The sequence below is a fragment of the Dermacentor silvarum genome, chromosome 3, assembly GCF_013339745.2.
Source record: "Dermacentor silvarum isolate Dsil-2018 chromosome 3, BIME_Dsil_1.4, whole genome shotgun sequence".
Classification (NCBI taxonomy): Eukaryota; Metazoa; Arthropoda; class Arachnida; order Ixodida; family Ixodidae; genus Dermacentor; species Dermacentor silvarum.
In genome coordinates, this window is record NC_051156.1 from 137,356,778 (window position 1) to 137,381,163 (window position 24,386).

A 24,386-nucleotide genomic window follows, 5' to 3' on the forward strand; every position below is an offset into this window, starting at 1 on the left:
TTCCTCGGCTGCTTCGCGAAATGTGGTTGATCTGCCCCAGCGGCTGCCTTGACGCCAGCGCCCACGTCGACGCCTGAGGGACGAGTGTCTGTATCTTATGCGGCTTTTTCCCCTCTTGGCATGGTGACTGGTGCTGCCATGGAAGTGACTCCAAGAGCGATGCCGATGCTTCGGAGCCTTGGCAGCGGCAGGGTGGGCAGCACTCGGGAATGAACTCCTCGATCGCGTCTTCCGGCTCACCCTGGGTAGTTCGTGTGTTCGACAGGACATTCGCATAATTGTCTGGTGGTAGCACGTCTGAGGGTTTCCTCGTCTTTGCAGAGGCGCTCGTTTTTGGTGAGCACGGGCCACTACCGGATCCAGCACGCACACGCATGGTAGTTGGCCCCTGCCTCGAAGGTCCAGTCGAGTCGTGGCCAGCAGCCGGCTGCCTCTTGGCCCGTCTGGTATTGGGCGAGGCGGCTTCCCTCTCAGCAGGCTTCACCCTCCCCTTCTTCATGGAGGCTACGTTTCGCAAAATGCCTTGGTCTCGGGTCCGCATTCGACTTTGTTTGCGACTAGTCCTGTCGTCGTCGTAGGCCTTCGCCGAGATTGGTAACATGGTCGAGTGGACTGGGCCTGGATACGAGCCTTGAGGAGCGGGTCGATGGTCGCCTGCCAGGGAAGGAAGCCACAGCTGCACTGTCCGGTTAAGCCGCATCCGATCTGGCTGCCGATGAAGCGAGAAGGCTTGATCTCCAAAGAAATCAACAGATACCAAAGAAAGTTTGTTGGTGGGTCGTTCGCTGTACCTCTGTGTAATGTCGCAACGCTGGTTAGAAGATAGGCTGGGTGATCAGGCTCTGGGAGTGGTCAAGAATAGAAAAATGGCTGCTCACCATTGCCACCTAGGACACATCTTACTATGATGATGGTGATAACGATCCTCATGTATGGTATGTGCATGTAGCCACTTATGGGGCAACTACAAGTACACTAAGGAAGGAGGTAACATTAAAGTAGTCCAAATGGCTAAAAATGTGTCACAATTTAAAACGGAATATGCAAAGAAAAGCTGCCAAAAAATCTAGAATAATTGGTTGGTTAAAAGCAAGTTTCGCTCTCACTCTGAAACTTTTCTTCCTAGTCTTTTCGTCGAAATAAATACCAGATATTTACTCAATGGGACCAGTAGTTATATAACATTATTGTAGTATTGTTAGTGCCTACCTGCTAACAGGGCCCAAGGAGGTTGAAAAAAAAAGCTCAGTGCCCCGTACACGCATAAATGCTAAATACTTATTCACTCTAGGCTGACACGACACCGATACTGGCCTGCCTACTGTTGGCGACAGCGTTTTCCGTCCTGTAAGCTGCTGTCGTCAGCAGTCGGCAGTCCGAAATCGTTGTCGTGTAGGCGTAGTGTGAATGAGACTTAACTACGACAGGTATTTCGGTCGACGTGTTTACTGCGGATAACTTAGAATACTGAAGAAGAGCGCATTCGAGGAATTGGCTGCGCGAATGTTAAAACTCGAGCTGAAGCGTTTATACAGCTTTGTTGGTTAGCAGGGTATTGTCGATTAAGTTCTGTTTAACGTTTCTTTGCGAGCACAATGACATCCCAAAACCTTTTATGTAAAAGAATCACGAGCCATTCCATTCTGTGAAGGTGGATGACCAGTGAAGCTGTTTAGGACACGACACAGACGCGACACAGACACGACACAGAATTTTCAACAAAGGTTCAAATACATTTATTGTCTTGACCAGCGGTCATTATTTGTCTTGATCGGCGGACAGTTGGTGTTTGCGGACCGCCGGCGCCAACTGCACTCTCGCGTCTGCTCTCGCCATCGATCTTCATAGGTCCGTTGGTCCTCGGGAATCCGGACAATTTTGTTTTTATTTTCAACACTGTGAGCCCTTTCGGGCTGTTACAGGGTGGGATAATTCACAACACTAAGAGCGAATATACAAACAGCGTAATACAAGCAACACAGTGAAAACTGAAAGCAAAAACAGCATACAATAGCATAAACAAAACAGCAGCAGAAACAGTGCAGTACAATGCCAAAAAACATTGAATTTAAACATATACTGATTCTAGGTTTCTTCCAAAATTCGCAAGCGAATTCATACCGTCAAATATTTCTGAGTTAAGTTTGTTCCACTCTTCTATAGTTCTGACCAAAAACGAATGTTTGTAAAGATCAACTCTAGGCCCATAAGGTCTAACAACGTATGGGTGACAGGACCGAGGTGACACTCTGCCAGGAGGCCGCAAGTAGAGTCCGGGATTTAGGTTTAACATGCCATTGTACAATTGATAAAAAAAATTTAGCCTGGCTATTTTCCTTTGTGAAGCTAAATCTAGAAGGTTTGCCTTATCAATAAATGCGGTAACAGATTCAGTTCTCTCGTACTTAGAAAAAATAAAGCGCACAGCAAGACGCTGTATTCGCTCGATCTGATGTATTAGAGTTCGTCGATACGGGTCCCACACTATACTCGCGTACTCCAGGGTAGGTCGAACAATCGTAGTGTAGCTTTACGTCAGGAGACGCTTGCTTTAATTTCCGCCGAAGCATTCCCAGATTTCGCTCTGCTGATCCACAAATGTTAGCAACATGTTCGTTCCAGCTTAAATTATGTGTGATGGTAACACCCAGATATTTCATCTTCATAGTTCGTCGAATTTCCTTAAGTCGGATTTTGTAAGTAAATTGCAATGGGGATTTTTTCGCTGTAACGCTCATGCAGACCGATTTATCAAAGTTAATTTCCATGTCGTACGCTGCACACCAATTAGAAATTACGTTTAGGGAATCATTTAGCAGGGATTGGTCGTGGACGCTCCTCACTCGACAAAATAACAGACAATCGTCCGTGAAAAGGCGAACCTCAAACAGTGGGTACACATCTTTAGCAATATCGTTGATGTCAAGCAAAAATAGCACGGGTCCTATCACAGATCCTTGGGGCACCCCAGAGGTGACAGGCAATGAAGCTGAGTACTCATCAGCTATTTCCACAAACTGCCGTCTGTTACACAAGTACGCCTCAATCCACTTTACTACCATGGGATTTATACCGTATATTTTCAGTTTTTGAACTAGTTTTACATGGCAGACTTTATCAAACGCTTTTGAGAAATCCAGAGCCATAACGTCAACTTGCTCTTTATGGTTTATAGTATTTGAAAAATACTTAATTGTTTCAAAGAGCTGCGTAACGGTTGACAAGCGCCTTCGGAAACCATGTTGTTTAGCATAGAATAAATTGTCTTCAGTATACTGAACCAGATATTTGTTAATTACATGTTCAAGTAGTTTGCGTACGGTGCATGTTATCGAGATGGGACGATAATTACTTAATTTTAGCTTGTCTCCAGTATTGAAGATCGGAACAACGCGGGCAACTAACCAGTCATCTGGTAAGACACCCATTTCGAGGGAAGCAGTGAATATTTCTACTAAAAAATTAGAAACCCATTCACAATAACGTTTTAGAAACGCATTCGGTATTTTATCAAGACCAGAACATTTCCTCACATCTATATTTAGAAGTAGTGCTACGATTCCGTCTTTAGAAATAATGACGTCACTAGTACGTTCTTCATTTACCCCAGCTTCTTCTACCAGATATTCTTTCACGCCGCCTCCCCATTACGACGACAAGAGAGAAGATAAATTCAAAATGGAGAATGGCGACTTGTCTTTCAGCCCCCACGGGAGAGCGGAAAGAAACGAAACTAGATACGCAAGCACTTGGAACGCCGACAAAGGGTGGTGCGAATTTAAGCATAGCCGACGTGGGTCGCACAGCGGCAAATCTTTGAGAAACCTTTATTATCTACTTGGGAATCTACTGATCTGGAGAATGGTGCCTATTGATAACTAATCTACTCAAAATGCATATCCGAGGGACGCCGACGAGCCAGCTGTGGCATACGAAGACGACGAACGCGCGAGCAGTGGCACGAACACGTCACAGTTGTATGTCAATATGAGCACTGCTCGCACCACTGCTGGCGCGGGACCTGAGATTTTGCTTGCGCACACGAAAAATCCATGGAACTCTAGCCATAAACAGCTTGGCTGTAAAAAGACGTGTGCAACTAGCCTTGTGACTCGAGTGGAAGTTGTTATTCCTGAGATCAACAGCTCGACGTCGAGTAGGGCTATTGGTAGACTTGCATACGCTGATAAACCCAGTTTTTTGTTAAGTGAACTTATTGAAGTATTATTGAAAGAATAACCCAGTATTGAATTGTGTTCCATTTGAGAGTTTTAGAGTAGGGGCCCCAAATGTTTTGGGGCCCCAGAGAAATAGCGTCGAAGCCACTGCGCATGCGCGAGACGCAAACTGTGCTCTGGTTTTTCGTCGGGCACGCTATTTCACTTATTTAGCGGGAGCCCCAAAAGCTGCCGCAAAAGCTTTGCGTCAACAAACATGGCGGCGCCCATCAAAGCGACGGCTCGAACTGAGCACCAAACTGGGATCGATTCGTGGTAACGCGTTAAGTTCGTAAGCTGGGAGAAGTGACAGTGGTTATGGCTTTCTCTCAACTAACGTGTGTAATGAAGATTGACTCATCAGACGCCGCTGATTCCGAATTCGATTGGCGATTTCATGGCTCGTAGGCCTAACATGGATTAGTTTGGCTGGTGAAGGCACGTAAAGTTGGTTACTCAAAATTAAGCGCAACAAATCGCTTGCTGGTAACAGAATAATCTCTAAATTGCAATTAAACGCAAAAACACGAAAGCGAAAATTTCTCTTCTTATCATAAAATGGTTTAGTGTATTTTAATATTTATAATAGTTTTTATTTGACACCGTAGTGGCGCTGCAAGCGCAAGATGCTTTTCGCAAACGCAAAGCCATATTCTAAAACTCTTCACCCCTGCATGCCCCAACGCCAACACCCGCTAAGCTCTTTGGGGCCGCTATTCTAAAACTCTCTATTGCTTTGGTCATCACTTTGCTTATGAACACAATAAAATAAAGGCTCCCTTGCAGTTACCTCGCTTGCTGCGTCGCGCCCTTATGCCGCGCCCACATCCCTGGAGCTTCAATGCAACGCTGTCGCTTTTAATGGTTCGTGAGGGCGCTTCGAACGCGCAGCCGGATCAGACGTGCTTCGTATGGGCTCTGCGTTTTTAACACGAAAGTGTTTTATGCCGGGGTCCACCAAGACTTCACTGACGTATTTCCGTCACGGAAATACGTCAGCTTACAATGTACACGAACATAATACAAAGAAAGAAACCAGAAGAAAAAGTTCCACAAACATGCAAAATCTGGAAATCGAACCCACGACCTCTCGGTCCGCGACGATAGATCGCCGAGCGTTTAACCCATTGCGCCACAAACGCATTTGCAGAGAGCTACACAGACGCGCCTTATATATCTAACACTCCTCCGTGTACCCGCGCTCTAGCTCGGGGCGGTGCCGCCGCCTACGAGCAGAAAAGAGAAGTACTGCATTATGACACTAACGCGCACCGACAGTGAACGCTTCGGTGGTCTCAGCACTACGACGCCTCGATGCCAGCATTCGAAGGGACGCTGGCATCAAGAAGCACTACCAACGCCAGGTGGCGTTCACCGTACTCAGCACAGCGGAGCGTGGCCTCCGCAATTAGCTCTGAAAATGTTTCTGAAGTTGATCGCGGAGGCTGCAATTACGACGCGCTGTACGCGCTGATTTGACTCGGTGACGATTCAGTTACGTGCTTTGTCTTGCGCGTTGTATTAGTGTGTCAGTTACGTGCTTCGTCTTTCGCGTTGTGCTAGCGTGTGCAGCGTAGTGCAGCTTCCATATGCACGACGGTTGCTCATGGTCATCGACGTTGATAGTCGTGATGGAGGAGACGTGCCACCAGGCGTCAGCGTGGGTGCATCAACGCCTAAGGGCGCTTTAGCCACAAAACATCAATAGACATTATATATCAATGTGCAATAAACATTACACTACTTCTGTGAAGACACGTTTCACTTTCGTGTTCTATACCGATTCCTATATAAGAGGGATCAACTACATTTTTTCAGCATTTCGGTGAATATTCTCACAGTGTACTTACGAATCTTGGTGCACAGGACCGTGAACCCCTCCGGAGTGAGTGGACAGTGTCCCTTTTTGATCATTTTTTGGACGTGTTCTTCAATGGACGACTTATGCTCCGAATCGACTGGTTTACGCCTATAGCCGCGTCTAGGCTTAGCTCGAGTGCGGCCGTGCCAGGTGGCCGTCGCGGGTAGGCCAACTGCATCATGGACTCGATGAACGCCCCTCTACCCATCGCAGGGTCAATTCAGCAATTAGAACGTCTCACGGATTCAACCATGACCTCTCATACGAATGAAATCACCCTGGAACATCGGAACGCCAACTCAACGCGGCCGGGAACGCGCCCGGTATCTGAGGTAGACGCGAAGGTGGATGCGGCCGGCTCGGCGTCCCTGACGGCGACGCCGCTCATGACGACGAGCCTGGAGGACAACATGGAGCATGAAGATGATGACACATCGGACTGGAGCCCGGTCAACTACCGCAGATACACGACGCGAAGACTCAAGGGCGAACTTCGATCGGAGCGGGTGAGTAGGCCTCACTTTTTCGTGCTCGTCAGGCCGCTTAATCAAATGTCTATAGAAGAGGTCCCAAAGTCAGCCATTACACGCCTCATTGGACAAACTGCTCCTACTAGCGTTGCAGCCGAACACTCGGCATTTAGGTACATACCTAAGGCCAATGCAGTTAGACTTTCCATTTGGGATCGACAGCACTTGAACAATTTGCTGGCACAGCGCGAGCTCACACTAACGCCGGGAACTTCAGGTGAGGCGCATAGGATTCCTGTTGAAATAGTGGATGCAACCCAACCTGCTGAAGTCACTAGCAAGGGGGTCGTGAAAATTCGACCGGAGCACACCGAGGAATACATCGCCAATCACATTCGCTGCGAATCCGCTAACATTCTGGGATTTCGAATCATGGTAAAGACACAGATGCTTCTGGTCACGTTTGATACGCCACATCCTCCTAGAAGGCTCTCCTTGGACTACGAAATTGTCCCAGTGTACGAGCACCGACCTAGGGCCCTGGTATGCTTCCGATGTCACGGGCTGGGCCACATGGCCAAGTTCTGCCCCTCGCCGGCGGTATGTCGTCACTGCGGTCGAACGCATAAGGAAGATAGCCAATGTGAAGAGACACCATTCTGCGTTGCCTGCCAAGCAGCGGGGCATATTTCTTTGGCCCCCAACTGCCCCACTAGAGCGTGTAAAGCCGCAAGCTCACCACCTCCCAAGAAATCTCCTGCTACTGAAACAGAATGTGGAGAGCAGGAACTACCGCTAGTTAATAGTACAGGCACTCCTCTCAAGACATGGTCGCAGGTAATGACTTCGAACAGAGTGAAAAGTAATGGCAAGGGAGAGGATAAGACCGAACGCTTCGAGCAAGTCCAAGCAGTCTCAGCAGTCGCCTGGAGCAAGTTCCAACAACAAATGGAAAACTTAATACAGCAGAAATTAGATGCTATGCAAAAGCAGATCACATCTTGGATACAAGCCTCCCAAGGACAACACGCACAAGCAGCAATCAACCCACCACAACTCGGAAAAGCTACAAAGCCACTTGCTCCAGCACCCCCTAAGAAACCGTCTCTAATTCCACCAGAGCACACCTTGCAATCTAAAGCTACGTCGCTGCCAAACACCGAAACGCAGTGTGCGTCTCAGAACTCCCCGGCTTCTCTCGAAAGGAAATCTCCCATTACAGTGGACCGGGCAATGGACACCATCATGCAACTTCTCGAGAAATTGAACTCCCGTATGGAGGCAATTGAGCGAGCCATCGAACAACAGGAACAGGTTATCATGCAGCACAAAGAGGTCAACGAGCGGGAGCTTGCCCAGCATAAGGCTACTTTAGACGAATACAACAGGAATTGGCGGCGATCCCGCAACCGCAGCAGGGATTAATCATGAAAACTCCCAACAATATATGTATCCAGTGGAACTGCAGGAGCATCTCTCAGAATGTCCAAGCGTTAAGGTATCAAGTTGATCAATACAAACCCCTCATCATTCTGCTTCAGGAAACTAGGGGCCCAGTTTCAATATATAATTATCAGACCTTCACGCACCCAACAATCACTCACGTTTCCGGAAGGGGCACAGACCTTGTGCCGTTGCAGAAAGGGCAGGCAGCAGTATTAGTTCACAAGTCATGTACTGCAATACTCATGGATACAACGCAGGCTAGCAATCATTACAGGGAGATCGTGGCAGTCAAGCTTGCTTTACCCGGCAAAGGCAAACAGCACTCGTTGGTGGTGGCCTCGGTCTACTACCGACCACGTAGTGGCACCACATCGCCGAACGAATACGCATGGATTCCGAAGCTGTTGCACGAGGCCAACGGCACTCAGATCATCATAGGAGGCGACTTCAATGCCAAGCATGGTATCTGGGGATATGCCACCGCCGATTCAAGAGGACGCATCCTGGCTGATGAATTAGAGTCATTACCGCTTCATATTTGCAACACCATAGGGGTGCATACCCGAGCAGGGCTTCATGCGAAGCAAGCCGATACCACGCCCGATTTAACCATTGCCACCCCGAAAGTAGTAAAACGCTGGGAAACTCATCCTACCACATGGGGCAGTGATCACTACCCCATTATTTTCACCATCAATAAGAAGATTTGCAAACAACGCGAACTTATTCGCACTATCAACTGGTCCCACTTCCGAGAGGGTGTCGGAGATAAATTCGAATCCATTGAAGAATTCGCTCAGCTTATGCGCGACAACCTCAGTTCTGCCACCGAAGAAACACTTGGGGAAGAAGACGAGGGAGTAATAGACTCCAGGATGATTGCTCTCTGGAAGAAAGCTAACAAGCTCACACAGAAGTACAAGACCAATGGTAGAAGGTATCAGACTCTCCGTCGCATCAGAGGCATCTTCGAGCTTATCAGGCAGCATGGCGAAGACCTCAGTCGAGCGCAATGGGTCTCTACCTGCGAGCGACTAGGCAAGATCAACGGCATGAAACAGCTCTGGGGGATCCTTCGCAAAATGCTTGGCAAAGGCAGAGGACAATCCCCACTAGAAACCCTTACACTTCGACACGGCACCGACAAGCACGAAGAGGAAATCATAAAAACATTCTTCCCTCACGCAAGCACTACGCCGCCCACGCCCCTCGAAACGCCAAAGCTAGACTCTACGAACCCTGACCTAGATACCCCGTTTACGCTGGGAGAACTTCATGCCGCCATTAAACAGGGTAGAAGCGATTCTGCACCAGGTCATGATGGTATTACCTGGAAAATGTTGCGAAACTTGTCAGAAGAAACGGAAATGGCTCTCCTAGAAGTCATAAACAAGCAGTGGTCCGAAGGAATTGTTCCAGATCACATGCGCCTGTCAATAATCAATCCGATACCAAAACCGGGGAAAGACTCTACAAAAATCGCCAATCTCCGCCCAATATCGCTTACACCAACCATATGTAAGCTCACTGAGCGGATGATACATACCAGGATAACCCACTACAGTCGAATATCGCAAACCAGGCTTACATCCGTCCCAAGCCGGATTTAGACCCAACATGGGAACCCACAGTAACCTCTGGCTGCTTCGGAGGGTCCTAAATAGAAATTCAAGGAGTGGGCCACCGGACTACATCCTAGCTGTCGACATGCGGAAAGCATTTGACAATGTCAAGCAAGATCAAATTCTCTCAAATCTAGCAAGAATATATCCCAGCCAACGAACAATAGACTGGATCGCAAGATTTCTTGAAGCCAGACCCATTCGACTTCGCAGCAACAGCAATGCCGTTCCAGCCACTTACTATCTTGATCGAGGAGTCCCTCAGGGTTCGATTTTGGGACCACTGCTTTTTAATGTGGCCATGCTGTGCGGCCATGCGTAACCCGCGAACTAGAGACAAGCACTAGCGCCCGCATACCATATATGCGGATGACATAACCATTTGGACAGAAGCACAAGACTATGGCGGGAACATTGAGCACATGACCACCGAACTTCAAGCTGCCTTTATTGCACTCGAAGACACCCTTCCTAAACTGGGACTCACTTTAGCACCTGAGAAAACGCAACTTCTATGTGTCAATGGCAGACGAAGCGTGCTCCTGCCGCAACAGGCAATAGAATTGACATTGGGTCAGCATGAACTCAGGGCCACCCACGGTCACGTTAAAATTCTTGGGATTCCCATCCACAGTTGCAATACGGGACAATTTTGGACGACTGAGCTCAAAAAGCAATGGCCCAGGCTCTTGCACACTATAAAGCGCGTCTCCAAGAAGTTCGGCGGGGCACGGCAGGCAGCCTGCACCACCCTCATCAGATCCATCGCACTTGGCAAAATCACCCATGGAAGCACAGTCGTAACACCATCAAAAACAGCCGAAAAAAACATTGAAGTACTCCCGAAGTTCACGAATATACGCAAACTGCAAGACTTAACGCCCCTGCCATCCATCGACGACATCATCAAACATGCTCAGACATCACTGAATAATCGACTGCATCTCACGACACAGGGCCAAGACACACTGCTGTGGGACACCCGACGCGTCCGCGTAGAACCGCGGAACACTGCAGCCGAAGAAACCACCCTTGCTTTTCCTACCCTTTACCCCTCCAAGATGTCTACGCCACTCGCAACAGGGGCAACTACGGCCAGACAGCGCCTCTCTCACAGACACAATCAGTGCGACGCTAACGCAATATTTACTGACGCCGCACTCGATGGCGACCGCATGGCTCTGGCCTGGTACAAACCTTCGACCGGTGAGGCCAGGCGCTATATTTGTACACTAAACTACGCGACACCTGCACAGGCAGAACTTTTGGCCATCTGGACCGCCTTACAAGACAATGCCGCGCCATCCACCATCTACACCGACTCCTTCGAAGCATTAAAGGACATTGAGGACCCCAGTGTGGAAGATATCACTGCTATACGCATCCGCCATATTCTACAGCACAAGCAGAAGAATGGCATTGACGTTAGGGTCGCCTGGACGCCGGGACACGTGGGGGCCCAGGGGGGAGGTAACGAGGTGGCGCATGGTCTTGCCACCTCACAATCTGGAGTTTTGCCTTTTCGTCTCCAACCTCTCCTACACGGGTCTCCCGACCTTGGTGACCACCCCTATGCGGATTTGCCGCCGAACTCTCATTTCGAAATGGCACGAATACATCGCTTCCTCAAGTACGCTAACAAGGAGAGACTCAAACATCTCACTCTTCCTCACATGTTTAAGGACCTCGCCCTCAGCAGATCCCAGGAAATATTTATAAATAAAATACTTGCCAACACAGCTACTACCCCTGACAGAATTCACAAACGGCAGACAGTGGCTGACCAAAAAAAGGGCATTGACGCCTCTGCCCCCCCAATATGCACCTTCTGCCACTCCGTATGCGAAGCCAACTTGCAGCATCTCATTTTACACTATCCCATGTTAAATATGTATCGAGACGACAGCAATATCTTTCAGCATTGCCACATTGAAGCTTTACAGAACGACATTCTCGAAAACCCCGATCACCTGGTAAAATTAGCCCACTTCGGCGTTGCTAGCGGCCTGGCTCGCGCGATTAAGTGGGTGTCTACCTCTCCTCGTATGTCCCTCCTCCCCCACCAGCGACCTTCGGTCCTCGCTTTTCTTAATAAAGAATTCATTCATTCATTCATAATGGTTCGTCGTTCAGGCGAAACTGCCCAACTTTACAAGGAAACTGTCAAGGGTATGCGCAACCCTTTTTTCTTTGTCATTTTTTTTGAGGCGGGGAAGCCAGCAGAGGAATCTGAGTGAGCATACCGAATTTTCGCTTTGAAACACAATTACCGATATCACAAAATATCAGTCACCTTTTGTATACCTCAATCAAATAGACAACAACTTCGTTGAGCCTTCTTTTTTTTCAGTCAGTTATTCGCGACGTTTGTTTCTCACATTGCGGTTTACCGGCTCAAATTTGGAGAGAGAGAGAAAGCTAGAGATCGACTGTATTAAACAAACAGCTCATTTTTTTTTCAGCCGTCGTCGCTAGTTGTGCATTAGGTAGTTCCTTGAGGTTAGGAAATTTCCCGAATGGACTGAATTTGCTGCAGAAGGGAGTCGCCAGAACTTGGAGCGGAAGTGTTGTGGTGGAGTGGTCCAGCTCAGCCACGAGTGAGTAAGCGAAGGGTAGAAGCGTAGGGGTAGAATAAGTGATGATTAACAAATCTTTGTTTTTCGTATAACAGCCACATTATTGGCCTATATTCCACTTGTGGGAAGACGTGATGGCGTTTGGTTGCCCACATTTAATATGCACATCACAGACGCTGTTGCTCTTGCCGTCGTTCTTGGCGTCTTCTCGCGTTCTACCTCGCGCTCAGCTCGCACGAGTGGAGCAGCCGAGGTGCCGCATCGTCGTCGTCGTCGAGACGCTGACACAGACGCTGACATTTCATTTAGAACCAACCAGCCGTGAGTTAAAAACTTAGCGCAAACCAGCGATTTACGTAAGCGTCGATTTCGCACCAGGTGACTACTTATATAACATTCGATATCCAGAATGCGATTGTTATAATGGGATACTCGACAAAGTTTGCTTAAGTAGCCATGAACGTGCTAACCCACATATACATAGTAATGCTGAGGTTAACATTGATCTAACTACTCTAGATAATAGGCAAGCCTGATGGCCGTGCTCCTAACTATTGACAAGTGAGGAAAACAGACGAGATTATATTGTGACACACGCATTTCTGATGCAACGACATGGAATGCTATCATATTCATATATTTATTTATCATATTCGCGAACGGCTGCTGACTCGGGCAATAACTGCTGCGAAGACCAGAGGTTTGGCTCAGACTGGTTCAGGGTATCTCCTTTCCGGATTCCGTGGACAGGTAAAGTCCTGGACAGTTCGGAGTGACAAGTACGAGAGGAGCGTTGACAGCCTTGATCGTCTATGATGTGCGACGTTTTTAAACTTTGCTTCAGGTAACGTGAGACACGCGATATGCGCAGATGGTGGCACATCTATCCGCAGCAACGAAGAGGCCATGGGAAAACAAGAAACTTCTCATTCTGAGTATAGTCGTAAAAAAAAATTCAAGTGTATTGGCTTACGCGTGCCGACTTCTTCATTTAAGTACGTTAGAGATTTAGCTTAAGGGACGCAAGCCGCACCCAAGCTTTGTGGCATCGCCAACTCCATTATGAACCAATGGCGCTCCTTTGTGCTCGCTTTGGGTTCCTTTGTACGCCCGGCGATTTGCGGCCACCAGCGCTTGCGTCCCCTAACCTAAAGCTATCTATAGGGTCAGAGCGATACCTGCGGTCAGTACATGGCGGGAATGTAGAGCAAAGCAACACCATGAGGAAAGATATGTATGTGGTTAGCGCTAGGAAGTAAAAGACCGGTCGCACACTATCAACTGAACTCTATTAGTCAAAGAGCGTATACAAAGAAAATTCACGCTTTCACGAGCACTCGCGCCATGAACTTGAACCAACTCGCACCAAATCACTATAATATTTCGTTCCTCTGACTACTATTCTGGAGTGCATTATTATATTTTAGTTTCTGAGGTTTTAAAATTTTTTAAGCATTTATGGTATGTATGCTAACGCTTCCTCGTTCATCGCCGTTTTAACGGTTTCTCCCCAGCTGGAGGGTACGCGCCATGTTTGATGGCCATCATCATCATCGGCATACTAAGACGTGTCAACGCTGGCCATGGTGGGCAATCATATTGATATTCTCGACTAGTCCTCGGCACTGATCTCTCGTCCGATGGTCCAGAGCAAGTTGTGCCATTAGCCTACACCGAGGTACAACGAACAACCAAGCAACGAACTTTCCTTGGTTGCTTTCGTTTTATTTGAAGCCTTCTCGCGGCATCGACATCCAGAGCGAATGCGGCTTGTGCGGCCACTGCGGCAAATGCTTCCTTCCCCGGCAAGCAAACTTCCTCCTGCTCCTGACGGTTTGTACCCAGGCCGAGCACTGGACGCGCTTGACAGTCTCTGCAAAAGTATACGACGACGGCAGTACAAATCGAGAACGAGCGTGGACGGGGACCCTAGGCCATGGGACTTCACCGAGCATAGCCACCATAAAGAAGGGGATGGACAAGCGTGCCCAGGAGGAAGCAACCCCGCCCAATACAGACGGGCCAAGAGGCCGCCGGCTACTACCGACGATGGGACTAGACCTTCGCAAGAGGCGGCCATTGCCATGCGGGTACGTCCCAGATCCGGTAAGAGCCCGTGCTCACCAAAAACGAGGGCCAGGGTGGCGATTGTGGAACCGGCTTACGTCTTCGCTGCCACGACTTCTGCCAAGACACGGAAAACATCAGACGCACAGTCATCCGACGACAATGCGAATATTCAGTCGCCCACGCAAGGGGCTTCCACACCATGTACCCAGGCTGAGATGAAAGAAGAGATGGGAAGCACCACCCCGAGCACTGCCCACTCTGCTGCTGCCGCGAATCCGAAGCATCGTGGAGTCTCCGAAGCATCGTGGAGCCTCCTCCGGCAGCAGCACTGGACATGCCATCAAGATAAAGGAGCCGTGGTAGATCGCGGCACCCATCCCATAGCGGTCCTGGTGAGCGATAACGTAGAGGCAGCCGCTGTGGAAGGTCCACCACCGCTTCGGAAATCAGCCGATCCACGAAGAGGGTCCGAAGCGAAAGCCGCCTCCACTTCAAGACCAGCTTCTTTGCCGCGAGCCTGAGCAGCAAGCGCGGCGGGAAACGGCGCCGCCACGCCCGTAGCCACGCGTCGGCGAGCCGCAGAGCACGGCGTGTCAAGGCGAGGAAGGCGGTAAGCAGCTCCTCGTCGAAATCTCAGCAAACCATGAAGACGACTGCTGCCAAAGCTACGAATAATAGATCATACATTGTTTACTGATTACAAGTGATAGATGACACATCTTTAACTCTTTTGTATGGCATAAAGCTATTTTCGTTAAAACGATGCAGCTGTTACGCTTATGTTCCTTCCGGCAAACATCACACCTTAAATAGAGCAGAATATAAATTCTCTTGACATCACTTCACATCGCCATTTATGCAACCGAAAGCACTCCGAGTTTCTGGAGGCCACACATACGCTGTCGACTGCGTTACAGCATGATGGCGGCGGCTGCCAACAACATGAATGCGCCTCGAGCTGTCCGTACAATTGGTATAAAATGAAACTTTTTCATTACCACGACAAGCGTGACACAGCATTTCTTGGCTCGTAAGCGCGAAGCAGACCAGCAAGGTTTGACACGCGTGAGCAGCTACACGAGTGTAGCGAACATCGCACCCATTAGCGGGAAGTGCAACAGCGACGCGTTGATGCCATTGGCAATGAGGAACGTAATGATGTTAAATGATAAAAGCAGGAGGAACGCGGACGTTGAATGTTTCTCAACACACTCGTGTGCATACATCGTTTCTCACTATTGTGCCAAGTAAAATCAACATCAACAGGAACAGACTGGAGTTCATGCCAGACAGGAGTTCGTTCGGTGCATCACCTGCAGTCATGGCATGAAGTTTGTGCACCAAGATCAACAGGAACAGACTGGAGTATGTACATGCCAGACAGGAGTTCGTTCGGTGCATCACCTGCAGTCGTGGCATGAAGCACGTGCGACCGTGTTACAGTGTTCTAGTACACTGTAACCGTGTCTAATGTCCCTATAGCTGAACTGACATCGCTGATTCCCAACGCTGAGGTCGCTGACTACGCGGAACGAGAAAAAAAAATACGGCAGACCTCATCTCCCGATGACTGTCGAGGGTAATGCGATTCGCATTGGAGCAATGTGACGACACACGGCATTTATGAAGTCACGTTATTTAAAATCTGTAGTCGTAACTCTGATAGTTCCCTTGCATCGGCAATTTGCGACATACTTCGCTGTTGTCCCACTTTGCTACGGCACTCGCTTGCCAAGGTCACCCGCGAGCATGGTGGCATGACGAGACTATACATGACGACCACGCCGTAACGACGACGGAATGATGAAGTATAAGTGACGTCAGTGGCACGACAAAAGCGGTATCATGACGATGGCATGACGTCAATGGGATGACGTCACTGACGTGAAGACAATGGTAAAAGGACAGCGTCATGAGGATGGAATGACGCTGTTGGTGGAAGGATGTTGATGGAACGGAAACGGCGGTATGACAATGACGGCCTCACGTCAATGGGATAAAGCTATGAAATTGATGGTGATGTCTAAACGATTGCGTCACGATGACGTAAAATTACTGCGTGACGACGACGGCATGACGGGAGTCACGACGAAACCAGAATGACCGCGAGGGCATCACGACGGCGGTGTGACAACGAATGCATGACGACTGTATGACGGCGATGGTGTGATGATGACTGCATGACGAGAGTCTGATGACAAAGCTGGTATGACGAGGATGCAAGGACCCCGATGACATCACGACCATCGACCACGAGCTCTTACTTAGTGGCCCAAGCTGGTAGACGACTTTGGCCACGGGGTCAGTTTAGGAGGCTACATGGATATATATATATATATATATATATAGATAGATAGATATAGATAGATAGATAGATAGATAGATGGACTCCACACGGCTGAGCTAGGTAAAGAATGGCAATTGCATTAAAGAACTGTCTCACGACTCGTGCAATTGTGGCGCACCGCGAAACTGCAGGCTGGTGGGTCCCATGTAATAAATTGAATGTAATTTGGTGTAACATTGATAATGAACGTCGCCGCTACATCAAAACATTTACCACAATGTATTTCTTTGTGTGATGGCGTGTTCATCATCATCATCATCATCATCATCATCATCATCATCATCATCATCATCATAAGCCTATATTTATGTCCACTGCAGGACGAAGGCCTCTCCCTGCGATCTCCAATTGCCCCTGTCTTGCGCTACCGTATTCCAACTTGCGCCTGCGATTTTCCTAACCTCATCATCCCACCTGACTTTCTGCCGTCCTCGACTGCGCTTCCCTTCTCTTGGTATCCATTCTGTAACCCTAATGGTCCACCGGTTATCCATCCTACGCATTACATGACCTGCCCAGCTCCATTTCTTCCGCTTAATGTCAACTAGAATATCGTCTACCCCCGTTTGTTCTCTGATCCACACCACTCTCTTCCTGTCTCTTAACGTTACTCCTAAGATTTTTCGTTCCATCGCTCTTTGTGCGGTCCTTAACCTGTTCTCGAGCTTCTTTGTTAACCTCCAAGTTTCTGCCCCATATGTTAGCACCGGTAGAATGCAATGACTCCGACAACTAACCCATGGCCCTCAGTCCCCAGTGGCGGCGGAGCACCTGACCAAGGCGGCGGTCAGACCTGCGACGTGGCAGAGGGTGCTAAGATGGCGTGTTACATTAGCATAAACCTTGAAATATATTTGCGTCATTCTGCGTCAACATTTGCACCATTGCCGACACGTTTTCATGACATTAGCAAAAATGGTGTGCTATAGAATTTTAAACTTTAGGGATACATAACGCGTATGTGACCCCTAAGGCAGGTCTAAAATAGCACATAAGGCTTTGTTCTGGAGATAAACTAAATCACATAGCGATCTTTTCTTACTATTTCATCAAACAAGGTGACAAAAGCGCAGGGAGAGGCAATGAGTGCGTTATAAATCATAAGTTTTTGCGATAACCTATGGTATCGGCGCAACATACCTAAGGATTCACTTGGATTATTTTGTAATTGATCAACGTGGTGGTCCCACAGCGTCAGTTCAAGAAAGGTAACATCCAACGTTCTTGTTGTAGCAGAAAGTTCCATTTTCGTGTCATTCAGTGTGAGCCACTCAGTGAGATCACACGACATGGACTTCTCTCTAAAGAGGACCGCGCCTGTTTTGGAGAATTTAGCTGAAGAGGGTTCTTTACCAACCAGTTGTTCATTTTCCTGAGTACGTCGTTAGTCAAATTTATGAGTTTATCTTAGTTAGTTCCTGAAAACAATTAACTGGTATCATCTGCGTATATATTCTGGAAAGTCGAATGCTCAATGTTCGCCATTTCATATACATAAATGATAATTTGACAAACAGACTACAGACCGTCGTCTAAGCCGTCGTCTACAATCGTCTGTACAGCCCCTTTTTAAAATCTTCGTAACAGTACGTAAAACATCCGGAATATGAAGAAGTAGGCAATAGGGCACGAAGCAAAGAGTCGCCTCTAAACGAGCAACTTTACTTTTTGAATAAAACTGCCCCAAAATATACTTTCCGTGCTGCTGTGTGGCCGCTTTTTCATTTAAATACCGACTGGACGCATTGAGTGACTATGACTGATTTATTAAGATGAAAAGATGACTGGGTTAAGCAAAAACCAAAAGAGCCCCAACGTCAAAGCGTCACTTGCTTTTAATCCAGCAAATATACTAGTTTTTGTGGCACCTTTTTTTGTTGCAAATCTTACTTTGTGCTAATTTCTACTTTTCTTTCTTTTTCCTTTCTTTTGTCATTTGGAGTAATTTAGGGCTTCCTCTGGCTCGGGTTTCTTGAAGTAGCTTCATAACAAGGTACGTGCAATGCTCGAGGATCATCATCACCATCATCACAATAAGACGTGTCATCGGTGGCAGTGGTGAGCAGCCATTTTTATATTGCTAACACTAGCGGCTCCTGATCTCTCCGCCGATCCCCTAGATCAAGACACCGCATTAAACCAAGGTACAGCGAGCTACCAAGCAACAAACTTTCCATGGTCACCGCTATTTTCCTTTGAGATCAAGCCTTCTTTCCACCTCGGCAGCCCGACCGAATGGGACTCGTACGGCCAATGCGGCTTTGGTTTTCTTCCCCGGCAGGCAATTTTCCTCCCGCTGCTCACAAGTCGTACACAGACCCAGCACTGGGTATGGATACTCCATTGCCGGTTTCTACGAACGTTTATGACGACGGCAGGAGACGTCGCAAGCGTAGCCTCCATGAGGCTACGCGTAGCCAAGCGTACCAGGTGTCAAGCGCAGCCTCCATGACGAGGGGGAAGGACAAGCCTGCCGATAAGGAAGTGGCCTCACCCAAGACCAGACATTCCAGGAGACAGCCGGCTGCTGACGTCGATGGAACTGGACCTTCGCAAGAGGTGGCCGCTGCCATGAACGCGCAAGAAAGTCCCGCTAAGGACTGGTCTTCTCGAAAATCGAACGCCAGTTCAGCGAATGCGGAAACTGCTTACGTCATCGCAACCATGGCTTGCGCAAGGATGAGGAAATACTCAGACGCACCGCCACCCTATGACAATGTGAACGTCCCATCGAACACCCAAGGGACTTCCCACACAACGTACCGAAGATGAGCCGGAAGCCACGATCAAGGAGCTCCTCCCCGAGCACTGCCCAGCCTGCCACTGCCGAGGCTCTGAAGTGTCGGCACCGCTCGTGGAGTCAGTTCCATGGCGGCAGCAGTCGCTATGCCAAGAGGGGAAGGAGCCGCGGAAGATCGAGGCACTCGTCCCTCACTGGTCGTGGTTAGCGGAAGCGTAAAGGCAGCCGCCGAGGAAAGTCCACCACCGTTTCGGAGGGCAGCCGAGGAAGAAAGAGGGGCCAAAGGGAAGAGCTGCCAAAGCAAAGACGTCGCCGCTCCAAAAGCAGCACCTCAGTCACGACTATGAACATCAAGCGCCGTGGGAAACATCGCTGCCATGTCCGTAGCCTCTCTATGTCAAGCGGCAGACGAAGGCGTATATGAAGGGAAGAAAGTCTGCAAGCAGCTCCTCGTCGAGAGCACGATGACCCATGAAGATGACGGCCGGCAGATCTACCAGAGTAGAATTATTTAAGATTATTGATTACCAATTTTTATCCCATACCGTACAAAATAAAGTTGATTTTGCTCAATCGATGCCACTTTGTGCACGTATGCTTTTTCTCATGAACAATACACCATTAAATCATAATTTGAACACTTTCTCCCGCTTCTAAAATGTGTTGTTTCTTGAGCCAAACGTCAAGCCTTAAACAGTAGGTGCAGTGTTTGCTCCACCGCGTAGAAAAAATCTCAACACGATGTCTACACCAATTCAAAGCTTGTTTTGGTCTTGATTGCCTCGGTGCCTGGCGGTATGCCTAAACCCACTTCTGAGAATTCGCGATGAACAAGAAGAAATGTATAAAGGAATTCTGTAAATAAAAGACAAGATAATAACAATGGTTGATAATATCAATTTTGAGTATGGTAAATAAGACTGCGTTACTGGGCATGAGCCGCTCTTCAGCGAACGTGTTGGTATGTGCCATGTGCAGCTGTAACTTGAACGGCAACAAAATGTAATATTCTATGGTGCTGGATGGAATCTAACGCTCATCATATGCACTGAAAAACTGCTGCCTGAATGTATACTGTCACTCTCGCCAGTCGCCACGCGCGAATTTCATGGTGCCACCGCCAGATGACGCAGCATGTTCAGTGGGAAGCACGTCATGAATTCGACTGCATATACTCGTATACACCCCTCATTCATATAGGGTATCTGCGGCCGCAAATATGGTGTGTTGCTGCATTGTTTCTACCATAATCGCATTAAAGCAGACATTCACCTCTGGGAATTAATTTTACATCTGTTTTTAGCCAAAAGACATCTAACGCTTAAGAAACATCAGGAGAAATTTTTATTCTGGTTTACCCAATGTGTAATGTTTGTCGGAAAAAAACATATCCGTAAATGTTGCATCGTTTTAACGAAACTCCATTTATTCTGCATCAGAGAGTAGAAATCTCTTATCACTTGTAATGAGTTAGCAATGCGTAATCTACTATTCATAGCCTTGCAGTACTCGTCTGCATGGCTCACTGAAATATCCATCAGAGGCTGCTTGCCGCCTTTCTCGCCTTGACACGGCTTCCTCTGCGGCTCGACGACGCGTGGCTACGGGCATGGCAGCGCCGTTTTCCACTGCACTTGATGTTTGCGCTCACGGTAAACGAACTGGTCGAGGCTTCTTTCCGAAGTGGAGGTTGACCTTCCACACCGGCCGTCTTGAACGCTTGCGCCCGCCGTAGCACCTGGGACACGAGTGTCTAGTTCTTACACAGCTCCTTCCCCTCTTGGCATGGTGACGGCTGCTGCCATGGGATTGACTACGCGAGCGGTGCCGACACTTCGGAGCCTTGGCAGTGGTAGGGTACGTGGCCAGCACTCGGGGAGGAGCTCCTTGATCGCGTCTTCCGGCCTGCACTGGGTACGTGGTGTGAGAAACCCTTGCGTGGCCGTCCGTATATTCACATCATTGTTTTGTGGCGGAGCGTCTGAGGTTTGCCTTTTTGCAGACGTCATTTTTGGTGGGGACTGGCCATTACCGAATCCAGCTCGCGCCCGCATGGTAGTGTGCGCTTCTTGGAAAATTCCAGTCGAGTTGTCGCCAGCAGCCGGCTGCATCTTGGCCCGCCTGGTATTAGGCGGGATCGCTTCCTTCTCGGCAGGCTTGACCTTCCCCTTCTTCATGGAGGCTACGCTTGGCCCAGTGCCATGGTCTCGGGTCGGCACCCACACTCGTCCCCGACTTGTCCCGACGTCGTCATACGCCTTCACGGAGATCCGTAACATAGTTTACTGCACTGGACTTGGATACGAACCTTGAGGAGCGGGAGGATGGTCGCCTGCCAGGGAAGGAAGCCACAGCCGCACTGTCCGGTTAAGCCGCATTCGATTTGGCTGCCGAGCGGGCGAGTAGGCTAGGTCGTTAAGGAGAGCAACGGTGACCAAAGAAAGTTGACTGCTTGGTCGTGCACTGTACCTCTGTGTACTGTCAAAACCCTGTCTGGGAGATCGTCCGAGAGATCAGGCATTGGGAAGGTTCAAGAACACAAAGATGGCTGCTCACCAGATCCACCGACGACACGTCTTATTATGATGATGGTGATGATGACCGTCAAGTATGGCACGTATCCAGGTGTGGGGCCCTTTCGAGGCCCCTTAAGCAAGAGGAAACCCTTAAATACTTCAAATGGCTTAAAATATATAAAAAGTCGCACACAGTAAAATAGAAAAGAAAAAGAAACAGTGCTAGAAATAGAAAATTATTGGTTGGTTAAAAGCAAGTTTCGCTTTTACTCTGGAACTCTTTTTCCTCGTATTTTCGTCTAACGAAATCACGCACATTCACCTAATGGAACCGGTAGGTATTTAAACTGTTAGCACATAACTGGCTAACAGTGTCACGCATATGGCAGGTACCTCGGTCGAAGTTTTTATTGCGGATAATTTAGCATACTGAATACGTGCACAATCCAGTAATTGGATGTCAGAAGGTTAAAACGTGACCTGATGTTTTCTGTACTTGTTTGCACAGCCTTGTCGCTTAGCAGGGCGTTGTCAAATAAATTGTATTTAGGGTTCCCGTGTGGCCCCTACGACACCACAAATCTTTTTATGTAAAGACGTGTGCTACTAACCTTGCAACTCTAGTGAAAGTTCTTATTCCTGAGAGTAACAGTTCGACATATAGTAGGGTTACTGGTAGGCTTGTATCTGTTCATAAACTTGCTTTTTTGCTTAATGAACTTACATATTATTGAAATAATAACCCAGGATTTATCTGCGTCATTGCTTAGGAATGACGTCATTTATGAACACTATAAATAATATTAACAAAGGCTTCCTGGCAGTAAACTCGCTTGCTGCGTCGCGTCAACATGTCGCGTTTGCGTCCCTGGAGCTTTAGTGCAACGCTAAAATCTTGCTATCGCTTGAATACTTCACCGATAAGGCGAAAACGCTGAAATTGAAAACGCAACTCTCTGTGCGGTGGGGATAGCCGACGTGTGTCGGCTTGGATATCGAATGAAAATAATAAAACAGCCAGCAGCGGAACCTGCGTCAAAGTAGCGAATGTTTGCTTTGAAAGATAATTATCGATGATCATAAAATTAGACTTACCTTTCCTATACCACACTAAAATCTAAACAACTTCTTTCGGCGTTTCTTTTTTGTCAGTAATTGGCAACGTTCGTCCATCACGTTGCGTTTTACCGGCTCCATGTTTCAGAGACAGAGAGAAAGCGAGAGATCGACTTTATTAAACAAACAGCTCATTTTCCGAGCCGTCGTCACTAGTGGTGCATTAGATAGTTTCTTGAGGAAGGGAAATTGCCTGAATGGGCCGGACGTGCTGCAGAAGGAGTCACCAGAGCTTGGGGCGGAGGTGTCCTGGTGGAGCGGTCTAGCTCACCCCCAACAGGGGTGTAAGCGAAGGTGATAGACGAAAGGGCTGGAAAAATACGGCGATGATTTATCGCGCGGACATGTCCAGTAGGTACCTAGGACGTTTGGGTAGCCACCGTGCGCCTGGCAGGACGGGTGACCCCGGCGACACTGTGTGTCACGGCACTGTTGGCCAGTGTAAGTCTTCGTGCTTGGCGGATCCACATTGGAGGTCACCTATGGGTTCAAAGGCTGCGGCGGAGAGCGTTGACAACGTTCAGCAACGCGTTCTGCATGGGAGCCCGGACGCGGGCGCACGACAAACAGGCCCTTAGAAATTGCGAAGGTTGTGCGTACTCGCTGACAATATTTTGCGCGGCTTTGAAGAGTCAGTTGCTTGTATTGGCATCCAAATGCGAATTATTAATACCGGATGACTTTGTAACAAGCCGGACACCTGCTTGCAGTATGAAGAAGTTAATCATCCTGGCTATTTAAATGTTCGCGATTGAACCCCTCCATGCTGTGAGGGCCCATTGGACAAGCAATTTGTGCGGTACTTCGGGTAGTAAAATATTTTGCAAGGTGAGGTATTGTCAATTTTTTTCGTAATAATTACCAGTGCTGTAAAGCCTTAATTTGACGTGCTGCCATGCACGACGCGGGCGACCAACCTCCACTGCGCCCCATCTCAAACGTTTACGTACCTGCGAGTCCATTTCGAACCAGTAGCGAGGCCTTCTCGCGCTCGCACCGTCGACGTTTTGCTGTTTGTTTGTTTTCGGTGCCCTCATATCGCACGCTCCTCGCCTCCTCCTTATCTGCCTTCGAAGTCTCGGAACAGATGGATGCCTTTGGGGGCCATCCGATGCACGCGCGTGGCGGTGTCGCGAGCGGGCGCACGTGCAACCTGCGTCCCCGTCCATCTCTCCTGCATGGGGCTTTAAGTGCCAAATCCAGTTCTGATTATGAGGCACGCTGTAATGGAAGGCTCCGAGATAATTATGACCACCTGGGGTTCTTCAACGTGAACTACCACACAAGCACACGGGTATATTTGCATCTCGACGCCATCGAAATGTGGCCGCCGTAGCCGGGATTCAATCCCGCGACCTCGTGCTCAGCAACGCAACGCCTTAGCCACTGAGCCACCGCGGCGGGT